This window comes from Centruroides vittatus, unplaced genomic scaffold (assembly GCF_030686945.1).
Source record: "Centruroides vittatus isolate TY-2023 unplaced genomic scaffold, ASM3068694v2 contig_5, whole genome shotgun sequence".
Taxonomy (NCBI): domain Eukaryota; kingdom Metazoa; phylum Arthropoda; class Arachnida; order Scorpiones; family Buthidae; genus Centruroides; species Centruroides vittatus.
The window spans coordinates 697,284-711,049 of NW_027122286.1; the positions used below are offsets into that span (position 1 = coordinate 697,284).

The window sequence follows — 13,766 nt, forward strand, 5'->3', positions numbered from 1 at the left end:
TTAATTAGACAATTAATTGTTATTCTTATTTTTAAATACGAGAGAAAAACCACGAGATAAAACAATCGTTAACTTAAGAACGTGTTTTTTTTTTTAAACAAAATATTCATTTTAATTAATTTCTTAAACGAATGTTTAATGATTCGTTGAGAAAAAATTCCTACTGTTATTCAATAACTAAAGCTAGGACAGTTTAATACTTACTATTACATGAACGTTATAACTATTTACATCGTTTTAATACCTATAAGCAGGGACGTCAAGAGCTCTTATGGGGCCCTGGAGTAGAGCGTGCGTCTTTTGCCTCATCCAGACCCTTTAGTTACATTTTGGACGAGGGAAACAGGAGAAATTTTTGTTTATTAACGAAAAGCAATCTTAAAAATTTGATATTTATTGGAGTTGGACCATTCTGGCATCTTAAGTTTTTTTCAGAGCTCGAATATAACACCATCGAATATAACTCCAGTTCACCTCTCTCGTGGATCCTGATCAATTACTATCCTATGAAAGATTTTTCCACAGATATAATTACCGTTCGAAAATCCTGCATACTCGTAGATGATCGAAGTTGGCATCACATGTTTAACAAATTTCTTATTTTATTTGTGTAGATTATCTGTGTTTTTGCTGTATTGTGAAAAATTGTACGTTCCTTTTCTTACATTAAGAATTATCTGAACGTTTTGCACCAGTAAACCAAAACTAACGTTTCGTGAGGTATACTTAATATAAACATAATAAAGGGTAGATCCTTCCTGTTTATCGGATTGGACCCAACTTTGGATTTAGATGTGATATGTATCTAAAGTAGTCTATTTGTCATGACGAAAACTTATTTTTGCGTAACGTTACTGTATTCTGTAATCCCCTATTCTAACCTAGTTAATAATATTACTTGGGAGTTCACTATATTAAATACTGTATATAAAAACAGTAACAGAAGGGCGAAATGTTTTATGTACCGAATCTGTGCGTATAATTACCAAATAAGGTCTGTAACTAAAGTTTACAAATCCACTCTAAATATATAAAATATTTAGCTTGATATCGTGGCGAAACTTTTTTCTGTCACGTGAAAGCAAACAAAAATGGCGGCACTCGAAATTGCGGAATCCTTACTTAAGTTTGGAACATGTAAGCGAAGTGAGTAAGCCAGAGGGAGCAAAGCCAGTGGGTGTGTATTTAGCAAAGCTAAGGGGGTTGTATATGGAGAGTTCTATTTCCCTGGGCTTGAATCATCACGAAATTTTTGTTATAAGTAATCCATATTAGAAAAATGACGAACTTCGACCAACTTTTCTTTTAAATGTTGGTTTTCTTAAAATATTAACGTTTACAGAATATGGCGATGGCGCTTAGCATTATTTTTCCCCGAGCGCCTCAAATCATCCGATGTACAGTACGTACAGTACATTAAAAATGCTATTATATTGTCCGAAAAACCGTCCAAGTAAATCAAAAATTTCTTATTGAAATAAAATGAGGCAGTCTCAAACATTGGATTTTGCAAGCTTTGTCAAAAATGCAAGACAATGCAAAATGATAAATTTTCAAATTTATAATAAAATAATGATATGAAAAATTTACAATATTTTACTTTAATTTTTTAGTTGTTATTATTTTTTATTCTTTTTAAGTTTTTGAGAATAATATTAAAAATAAAATTTTAAAATTATATCGAATAAATTCTATTGTGTATAGATTTAATGTTGAATCGCGGAAATTATTTAATGTTCGAATGGGATCGTGGAGAAACAGTCCGGGAACCACTGCTATAGAACAAGCACAGCTACTTATTTTTATCTTGACTATAATAAAATTACAATACATGTATAACATTCATAAGTACATTACAATAAGATTTTATATTTATAGCATACATTTATAGGTATTCGATAGTACAGGTTTAGTTTGAATTTAAAAAAATATTACTTTTTATAACGTTAATCATTACAACATTGTAATTTCTAGTCGCAGCCTTGTTAGATTCGAATCAGTTTGCAATTCATGGCATTTAATATTGCTTGAAAACCACTGAAACTTACAAGTAATCAGAGTTTCCCTCGTTCTGTAAACAATTTCTGACATCAGCTTTGTTTTTCTCTGTAATGCTTAACCAGTTAATAACCCAGCATTTTATTTTCTTATTTCACAAATTATTTTAACTTAAAATAAAGCTTAGATCTTAATTAAAATATTGATTAAAATTAAATTTAAGTTTTCGTAATTAATTTTTATTTAAAGTATTTTAAATTCCAGAATGTTTTCACATTATTTTTTAAATTAAATACTTACCTGTACCAGTAAATCAAAAGAATAATCGGAAAAAGTAATACAATTATAAAGTAATGCATTTGATGTTTCTATTTTCAATTGGTCACAGTAATTTATTTAAATAACGTTATAAACTATTAACAAGTAAACGACGTTTAAGGAAATATGTTATTTCTTATCTCTTATTTGAAACCGTGTTTGGTGATTTGTTGGTCTATGAACCCAAGGTTGAGTTTTAAAATAAATACTTATCTTTATTTCCATCTTTATCAACTAAATAAAGATGAAAATAAAGCCAAGTGTCTATTTTAAAACTCAACCTTGGGTTCATAGTTTTCGAAATATGTTGTTATTTAAATATTATCTTATCAAAAAATGGGAGTTTTCTGATATTTATTCTTGGTTAAAATTATATAAAGCAAATAACTTTTAATTGTAAAAATAATTAGAGTATGAAAACATTAATTAATTATGTAAATATTTAAAATATTTTTCAATTTTATAAAATAATTTTGTATGAAATATTTAAAATTGAAGAAAAAGTATATCGAAACAATCATAATTTTATTCACTTTTATGTTTCGGAATGTATTCCATAGCGACCTGACATTCCTTTAAGGCAACGTGATTGCCAAACTTCAAAAAGTCTCTCAAAACATGAAAAAGATAAATATTAAAAATAAAAAATTGAATTTTATAAATATAAAATTGCAACGTTTTAACAAAAATACTTGTTTACGTTATTCATTCGTCATTCGCTCCAGTTCAGAGTCCACAATATCACAAACACGGAAACGACCTTTCTTCCTCTGTCGAAAGGTCGCTCCGTGTTTGTGATATTGTGGACTCTGAACTGGAGCGAATGACGAATGAATAACGTAAACAAGTATTTTTGTTAAAACGTTGCAATTCTATATTTATACAATTAAATGTAATACCGTTGGCCATGTTTTATATTTATTATTTACTTAAAAAATTGAAGTTTAAAAAATACAAATAAATTAGAGGAAAACGCCGTTTGCTATTGTCTGTCCTGACTATTTTATGTGGCAAGTTGTTCTATGACTTGAACTACGTACTTTTCGATAGTGAGATAAGAAACGTTTTGTGTGTTAAGTCGTTCTTTTGTTAACTGCTTTAATTATATAATTTATATTTATTGCTTTGTGTTTTATTGCTCACTTACGATATTGAATTATATCCAGGCATATTATCTCAGAACTCCATCTTTCACCTCTTCACATTCCTCCCTTTCGAAGTCTATCACGTCTAACAAATGTAAATACTCAGTATCTGGTTCCTTCTTTTATCTGTTGAAGTTGAAATTTAGCACACTGTCAAACGGCTTTAAAACACGAAAATTTGTGACTAATAAATGTGACATTTATTTGTCAACCTAACAGATTGTATTACCATTATCTCTTCGCTCCTATATTAATAACATATTAAAATGTTTAAAACAACGAGTTAAAATACTCAGTTTTCCCCGACTTCGAAGCAGTTGAAACACAAGTGAAAAAATTCAAGACAACAATACCTTTTTTTTTAAACAAATTTTTCCATAGGCATTACGCTACAGTTAGCCTCTTCAGTGGTTACTTTGTTCAACAGTGTTCGTGCTTTTACATTTAATAAATACATTCTAACATGCATCAGTGGACGGCCGGATGGCCGAGCGGTCAAGATGGCAGCCTACCGCTCTGGGGGACCCGGGATCGAATCCGAACGGGTCGAATAATCCCCAGGAATTTTTCGGGGGGTGGTCCGTTCGGATATGTCGGGCCCGTCCCTCACCACCCGGTCGCCCCATTGTGGGCCTGGCCGAACCCATAATGGGCCTACTAAAAGAGGCCCTCTTAGTGCCCACAGCGTGGAAAGAGTTAAAAAAAAAAAAAACATGCATCAGTGCTTACACCTGTATTTGCATAACTACAGATACAATAATGTTCTACAAACCGTCTTATAAATACATTATCTATTTTATAAAGAATCTTTATATTATTACGGTCATATGATATAAGAGCAAGTACCCTTAACAATAAAATGAATCGATTAATTAAATATTGTAAAGGTAAAAATATATCTATAATTAAAGCGGATAAGTCTCATACACTTATAATTATTGATAATTCTGAGTTGCAATCAGAGAAAGAGAGAATAGTTTCAACGAATGAATATGAGTTATTACCTGGTGACCCTTTGGAGGAAAGAAATTAAGTAAGTTGATAAAGTTGTATAAACATGATATTACAAATCAAGATTTAAAAAAAAAAAAAAAAGGTAATTTTAATAATGTTTGAATACCTCAAATAAATATTAGATTAAAAACTCACAAAACTGGAAAGCATTACAGACCATTGGTTGATTTTAGAAAAACAGTACTATGTAATTTAGAACAATATATTAAAAAGTATTTGCAATGTATATTATACTCTAAATTTAGTGTTAAAAACACTGACCAATTAATTTCAAGATTAGTACAAGGTCATGTTAAAGATTCTTACAGATTATTGAGTTTAAATGTAAAGTCCATGTATCCCTCTATACATTTGGAGTTTATAATTGAAAATTTGAATAGACTCAATTTATCACTTCATATTTTGGAACTTATAACTTTTATTTTTAAAAACAACTATTTTGCAGTATTAAAGAAATATTATCGCCAGAAGGATGGCATAGCAATGGGTTCTGTTGTCGGACCGTAGTTGGCGGAAATTTGCATGATCCCGATAGTTGAAACAATTTTTCAATTGAAAGGTATAGTCTTTTATGCGAGGTATGTCGATGATATACTAATACTGTATGATTCTGACATCACTACGGCAGAAAATATTGAGGGTTATGTGAACACATTGAATGATAATATTAAGCTTACCTGTGAGGAAGAGACACACAATGAGATAGCCTATTTGGATGTGATGATAACGAGACAGGAAGAAAAACTGTTATTTCGTAAGTACGAAATAACAGTTATGTAATATTAATGTAATATTAATAAAGTAATAAATTATAGATTGTATTGCCCGGAAAACATAAAACGTAATGTATTTGTTATGGAATTACAAAAAATATATAGTAGAACTACTTTGCAAGAATACATAGATATGGAACTTAAAAATGTCTATAAAAAATATTTGTTAAATGATTATCTGCGACAGCTTATACAAAAATGGCAACATGATTATATGAATACTAGATATAATGTTAAGAATTAAAAAAATAGATAAAGTGTTCATCGATATACCATACATTAAAAATTTGTATGAAAAATATAAATGTTTATTATATAATTATCCAATAGAACTAATTGATAAACAATGTAATCGATTTGATAAATTTATTTATTTAATTAATAAAGGAAGCACTATAATAAGAGAGAATCCATTGGAAAGCGCTGGTGTGGTCTACAAACTAGAATGCACATGTCCAGATCGAAAAATCTATGTCGGTGAAACGGGTAGAAAACTGGGTGTACGATTGAAGGAGCACGAAGCGGCGGTACGTGTTAAAAGAACAGAATCTCCATGGTACCAGCATTGTAATAATAATGTGGGAACGCCAGAAGGTAGGACGAAGTCGTACCTCTATACAACCACCAAAGCCGAATTATCGGGCAAGAGTCGGCTATAATAAATAAATAATTAATAAGACAATTTGGCACTAGAGCTTGGCGTTAGAAGCCATCTCTTACTAAATTTAATAATTATAATTTAATTATTTAATTTTAATAATTTGGAACTGGGGGAAAAGAAATCGGCCCGAAGCAGGACTCGAACCCGCAACTTCTGCTACGAACCGTGCAGACACGTTACCAGTTACGCTACCCGGCCCTTCGGTCCGACCTCCTCCTCCAGTATATATAAGCTAACACGACGACCATCGACCGCCATTACAATGCCGGCTGGGGACACATCAAGTGCCCACGTTATTTATATTTATACACCTTGCTGGGGTTGCGATGGCCGGTTGTGTGTCTTGGGAGGACGTGAAGTCGTACCTCCTTTTATCCGGCGAACAGGTCGGCAAGGCCCACCCCACTGTCGCGGATGGCTAAATTTTTATGATATCCCTCCCGACTTGTCAAGATTGGGTAATTATTTGTCAGGTCGAGTGGAGGAAGCGTGTGGGTTCGTCGATAAGGTTAAGGCGATATTCGAATAAACGGAACCATGGTGAAAACAAAACCATTTACAGTCAAACCTGTTTTTATGCGGTGGATAGGGACCGCATAAAAAAACGCATAAAAAAATCGCACGAAACTTCACGAGTGGCTATAAAAAATAGTTTTCGCAACACAATTAAAAAAATATTTTTTTATGCGGACAATAGGGACCGCATAAAAAAGTCTCACATAGAAAATAACTCAAAACCGTACGATATAGAATTTATTGACAACAGATGTCAGCACTTGACTGCATCGTCTCGTCTATCGTCTGTTTTACATATTTTTGTCCAGGTGGTGTTTTGTTGACTTAAAAAATAAATTATTTCATTTTTCGCATATTCATGCAAAAATATTACTATAATAAGTTCATTTATGCTATAATAAGTTTATTTAGCTATAATAAGCCAACGTGAGACATGACAAATCGCACGAGACAAGTCGCCAACTATACCGCACAAATAAAAAATCGCACAAAAAAAACCGCATAAAAACAGGTTTGACTGTATTTAGACAGACAAACAAAATACAAAGAATCGCTCTACTCTAGCGCGTCCGGTTTCTAACCGCGGGGGAGAGAGAGAGTTTACAAATTTGGGTTTCATACCTCTTTCTAGGATATATCGGCTGTAACCGTAGGAGTAATCGTATGGATAAGTAGGAAGATCGGTCGTTCTCCGGTCGTCGAGGATGGCAGGAAGATCGGTCGTTCTCCGGTCGTCGAGGATGGCAGGAGGATCGGTCGTGGCGGCTTGTCTCCGGCGGGCTTCGGAGTCCTCGGGGTTCGGCCCTCGATTCGGATCAGACGGGACGCGCGTCTTATTTGAACCTTCAGCGACCCCGTTATCAGCCTTTTCCTTCCTTATATACTACAGGTCACGTTATCTTCGATCACCAATCGCGATAGTTGGTGAATCGCTGATGATTCGATCTTCGTTACTAAGAGTTTGGATCCGGAGAGAAAGGAAGTGCTTTCCGGCGGCGGAAGGCTAAACATTCTTTTAATTTCGACGTTTTCTACAATTTCCCACAAGGGGATTTGAACGAAAAAAAAAAAAAAAAAAATTTGGGCCGGGTTAAACCTGGTCCTCACAATAACATGTGTACTATTGACCGTAATAATATAAAGATTCTTTATAAAATAGATAATGTATTTATAAGACGGTTTGTAAAACATTATTGTATCTGTAGTTATGCAAATACAATTAATTTGAATACAGGTGTAAGCACTGATGCATGTTGGGATGTATTTGCTAAATGTGAAAGCACGAACACTGTTGATCAAAGTAACCACTGAAGAGGCTAACTGTAGCGTAATGCATATGGGAAAATTTGTTTAATAAAAAAGGTATTGTTGTCTTGAGTCTTTTTCGCTTGTGTTTCAACTGCTTCGAAGTCGGAGAAAACAGTATTTTAACTCGTTGTTTTAAACATTTTAATTTTTATTTCTAAATAGGAGCGAAATAGGAGAAATTTTTGCTTATTAATTAAAAGCAGTATTAAAAATTTTATTTTTTGTTAGTAATAAGTTTGTTAATGATTAAAAGTTTTAATTTATAGGAGTAGGCCTCTAAGTTTTCTCAGAGCTGGAGAAAAACCCCAGCTCATCTCTCTCGTGAGCCCTGACCATATGCTATCCTATGAAATATTTTTTCACAAATATAATTATTACTTTGGATCCCCCATACTCGTAGATGGTCGAAGCTGACATCACATGTTCGACAAAAAAACTTCTTATATTATTTCTGTAGATTACCTCTGTATTTGCTGTATGATAAAAAAAATTACATTCCTTTAGTTTTATGAATAAGTACCTGATATTTTGGATCCAGAAAACCAAAAATAACATTACGTAAAGTATACTTAATATATACATAATAAAGCGTGAATCCTGCCTGCCTGTTTATCGGACTGGATCCACCTTTACATTTAGATCCAATATGTATGTATAGCAGGGGTGGCCAACTTTTGTGTACATAAGATTTACTTTTTATCTTAAAAATGTGTCGCGATCGACTTGTTGTCATAGGCAGAGTATAAGTGGGGAAGAGAGGTGTGAAATACGTACTATGTTTATACACTGTTTCAGTACGAGGTGCACTGCTTATGTGTCGAGTCATAACTGCATGCATACTGTTGCGTTCAGTTCCAAATATAATACATATATTACATATAAGACATCGCGAGCGATCGACCAAAATTGGCTTGGCGATCGACCGATCGATCACGATCGACTGGTTGGCCACCCCTGATGTATAGCACATGTAATTACGAAATGTTATTTCTGCGTAACTTTACTCAATTTTGCAACCCTTCACCCAAGCACATAACGTTACGCAGTAGTTAAATGTAGTAAAAATACAGAAACAATAATAGAAGTACTAAACGTTTCATGCACACCTTTACGAATTACCAAATCAAGGTCTTAATCAAAGTTTACAAATCCTCTATATATATATATATATATATATAGAGAGAGAGAGAGAGAGAGAGAGAGATTATATATATATATATATAATCGTCGCGACACTTTTTTTCCGTCAGGTAAAAACAGAAATAAATAGCGCCATTCAAAATGGCTGAATATTCACAAAAGTTTGGGACAAGGGAGCGAAGTGGATCGAAGCCCAGGAGGGATCGAAGAGAGTGGGTGAGTGTTCAGCAAAGCTAAGGGGATTGTGTAAGGAGAGTTCTCCCTTACAGGGTTTAAATCATCACGAAGTTTTTGTTACAAATAATCTAAATTTAAAAAAAAATAGCCCACTCTGGACTAACGAGCAAAGGAAACGACGTCACTATGAAATTAGAACGTTTTTCTATCGGATTTTAAAAAGGCGTGACTTTCGACCTGTTGGAAAACAAAAACCGATTGGTGTATTTTGTACTCACATGCGAAGATTGTTCTATGTTTGACTTTGATGGATAAAATCTGAAATTTTGAATGTCATGTGAATAAAACTTTGTGTTTTTTCCCGATTAATATGAGTGTGTACAATACATTTAGTTCGAAGCAGATCCGAACTTAGCTTACCTTACGAAATCCTTATTCAGAATCAGACAGATGAAGTTACACATTTGTTATAGAAATTTTTGTTATGAATAGATTATATTGGAAATAATAGATGAAGCACATTAAGCAAATTGGGCAAATGGTTAAAGCTCGATAGTTAATTTTTTTAGAGTAATATTTGAAATTTAAGTAAATTTGTAGTGAACATAAACGTACTCAGCAAAAAATATAAACTCCAATAATCACCACCTTATAAGTTGCTGAGGGAATTTTTAATTAAGAAAACAAACGTTTTCGATCTATTCCATAGATCATCTTCAGGTTTAAACTGACGAACAAAAAATGGAACACAAAATATTTAAATTCAAAAAACCCGACAACGGAGCAACTAATTAAAATTAGAATTAAAGCGCAAAAAATACCCAAATGTAAATTAACAAACACATAACAATATTAAAGTTATTAGTACACGCTAAAAATCATTTAACAGATAATAAAATATTAAGGTTCTCCAAATACGAAACACATCGCAAATCATGAGCCATTTGTAAGTCTCTTAATTGCAAATTTCCAAGCTGACGGTAATCCCTCAGCGTCCCTGGCGTTAATGCATCTATTCTCGAGTCTACTCTTGTAAATTTCTATTTTTTCCGCCGTCTTTGCTAAAGTTGGAGAATATATTTGTTTGACGATTTCCGCCTCTTCCCATCCAACGACAGATCCTTCGGCCTGGGCCATCTGGGCCAGAACAGTTGCGTTAGAACTTTTCCTTACATCATATTTATGCTCTTTGATTCTTACACCTAGGTTCCTTGTTGTAACCCCTATATACTCCTGTTTTAGTCCTAATTGCTGATTTTCATAAGGAATCCTATAGACCCCAGCTCTATCCTCTTTCTTAATCCTCCTAAAGGGAGGATTAAGAAATTTATCTTATCCTTTATCTTTGTTGATCTTTATCTTATCCGATATTTCTACCGAAAGAAACGTTAAAATATGATAAAAAATCAAATATGTAATACTTGTATAAAACCGCTCACGAATATGTTAGTGCATATTTTTCTTTTAAATGTTGGTTTTCTTGAAATATTAACGTTTATAGAAATATAATTTAAATTGAAATTAACAGCTTTTCAAAATGAGAATTTAATTAAAATCAAAAAACATAAATCACAATATTCCTAATAATTCGATTAAATTTAAGCTACATATTCACATCTAATTTGTTATTGAACACTTACCGATTTTGATATTGCAACAGTCGTTTTCTGTGCACATCTGTTAATTTCCTTTTAAGCCACGTGTTTGATAATTTCGTGTAAACTTAAACCACAAAATTATTTTAATTTTTTCATTTTAAGATTTATCAAATTCGCAAAGTTAATACTTTAAACAAATACGTATGTAATTTTTAACTTTTAGCAAAAATTTTTCTTAATTATAATGTAAATAAAATATGTGAGAAACTGGAACAAACTGTAATGTGATATGATTATATTCAAATGTAGCTGTAAATTATGTTAATTATCGGATTTTTCTCTTTTTTTTATACTACTTTTTTTGCACGCCTACTCTAATACATTCCATTGTTGCGTGTTTCAAACACTTCACAAACGTCAAAAACTTTAAATTCATGCGATATTTAAATCTATGAAATGTCTCTTTTTATTTTATTATTTATTTTGTTTTGATAATACAAGGAAAGCCCTATATGTACGGGCAATAAGTGAACAAACAAAAAAATATTACAATCACACAAAATAGTATAAGAATACAATTACAGTATCTTCTACCAGAGACACGTGACAATCAATCTATGAACAAAAAGAGGTACAAAATTATTCACGTCACATCCCTTCTAAAGTCAATAAATGTTCCCCCAAAAAACAAAATAACAAATAACAAATAAACACACAAAACAAGAAAGTGGCAGCGATTGGTCGACGCATATAAAACTAAAAGTAATAATAAAACAAAGTAAATTAAACAAATACCTGAAAAATATTAAAGTGTTAATTAATAACCGCCCAAAAGCGCCGACCATAAACGCTGCCAACTAGCCAACACCCAGATGTCCACTTAAATACTGTAATCACACCACCTGTTGGACAAACTTCTGAAAAAGGAAAGAGTAAAAAAAATAGCTTATTCTAATCAAGTCTATTTTGTTGATCGTTTATCTTAGTAATAAACCTATAAATACAGTAATATTTGTTATGGTCTTGCAACAGTTGCCTATATGATTGAATTGACAAATAATTTTCTCCAAAGCACTTTTGTCTATCTGCAGTTAAAACTTTACATTCAGCTACCACATGGTAAGCATCAAAATTGACACAAGAATCACAGAACTCACAACACTCAATACACGGAGAACTCATTCGTCTAAATGTATTACAACGAACATGTAGCACTGCTTGTATCATAGAAAATGGTCTTTCCATATTTAAATAAGTCAGCGACCCCCAATCATTGAAAACATCCCGATACCACTTATTATATTTATAGTTGGCCGCCCTATCTTTGAATTCGTTTACATAATTGATCGCAAGCCGCATTAAAATATCAGAGGCAATAGTTTCATTGATCATTGTCGGATCCATTCGATAACCGAACTTCTGCATCAAAGACATAATACGATCTCCCCACGCTATTCTTAACGAAATTAATAATAATTTAGCCGACTCAGTAAGCTTACTAGCAGCCTGTTTATATACCCATCTTAAGTTACTTTTTATTATATTAAAATAAAGGGGAACCCTTTGAAACTCCAAATATATAATATACGATGGAATCCATCTTTTTAACGAATATAAACGCTTAATAAAATTAATTTGTAGATTATCATCTCTGTCTTTCCAATCAAAACCCCACACCTCGGACCCATATAACACTACTGACTGTATAAAAGCCTCAAACAATTTTAACTTATCTTTCCACCGTACCAATCTACCAGAAACACATACCTTAATAATCTCATCTATTCCTATATTCACTTTATTATGAATATACTTTAAATGTTTAGAAAAACGACCGTTAGACTGGAAGAATACACCCAAATATTTATACTCATCAACTACTTCTATTTTACCCTCTTGTAAAAACCAATTTTCCCTTTTAGAATGTTTTCCTCCGTTTCGAAAAACCATAATTTTAGATTTATTAATATTCACAGAAAGATTTAACTACTGTAATGCCGTTTCCAAAAAATCTATCAATCTCTGTAGGCCCAAGGGCGAGTCTGCCATGACCACCAAATCATCAGCATACGTCAAAATTTTCACTTCAGTTCCCAAAAGATCAATACCCCCTAATTCAGAAGCATTCAATTAACTTACCAGTGGAAATAAATATAGATTAAACAATAATGGGCTCAAAACACAACCCTGTTTCACACCCTTAAACGTATAAAATGATCAGAAATACCATCTTTACCGGACACACATGCCTCTGTATTAGTATATAACTGCATCAAAAAATTTACAAATTTATAACTCAACCCAATCATCAATAGCTGTCTCCACAAAATATCTCTATCCAAGGAATCAAATGCAGCAGTCAAATCCACAAAAAAGACGTAAAGTTTGCCTCGTTTCTTCCTTAAAGACTTCTGTATTAAAGCATATAAAACAAAAATATTGTCCAATGTTGAAAAACCCGACCGGAAACCAACCTGAAAGTCCGAAAGAACTTCAAACTTATTCAACCACATTACCAATCGCTTGCCTAAGATTTTACAAAACACTTTAGAAATAGTCGGTAATAATGAAATTGGTCTATAATTTTCCGGCAAATCTCTACGTCCCTTCTTAAATATAGGTATGATCTTACATATACGCCAATCCAATGGAATTATTCCTGATTGATAGAAAATGTCACTTTTTATTCTGCCGTAATTGTTATTCGTTTTCTTATGAAATGACGAACTTTGCAATTTTAGGCACAATTTTATTATTGTTATATTGTTAAATATATTTCACCATATTTTGATATATAGCTACATACATATTACGAGTATGCCAATATTACTAAACAATTAAGTAAATTACAAAAAATGTTAATACATATATTGTTCACGATGATGTAAGGCTCACGGGGGGACAGGAATTTTACCCAAGACCCGTTGTTCCTTTTCTCCAAGAAACATCCGATTCTTCTCTTAACAAACAAAACAGAAAGTTCTCTCAGTAACGCGCCTTTTTATAAAATCCATTTTAACTAAAGTCTACTTCGTCTTACCAAATTCCGTTTGAACTTCGAAGCTACGTTGCACGACCTTTCATTTCTCTCTGGTGGAAACTTATAAACAGCTGCCAT

The 13,766-nt window shown here is 32.5% G+C and overlaps 1 protein-coding gene across 1 annotated transcript in view; it reads left to right on the forward strand.

The window, feature by feature from the left end:
* The window catches only part of LOC136978211 (cytochrome P450 3A11-like), a 230,304-nt gene that overhangs the window by 58,898 nt on the left and 157,640 nt on the right, over window positions 1-13,766 (forward strand). The window lies entirely within an intron of this gene.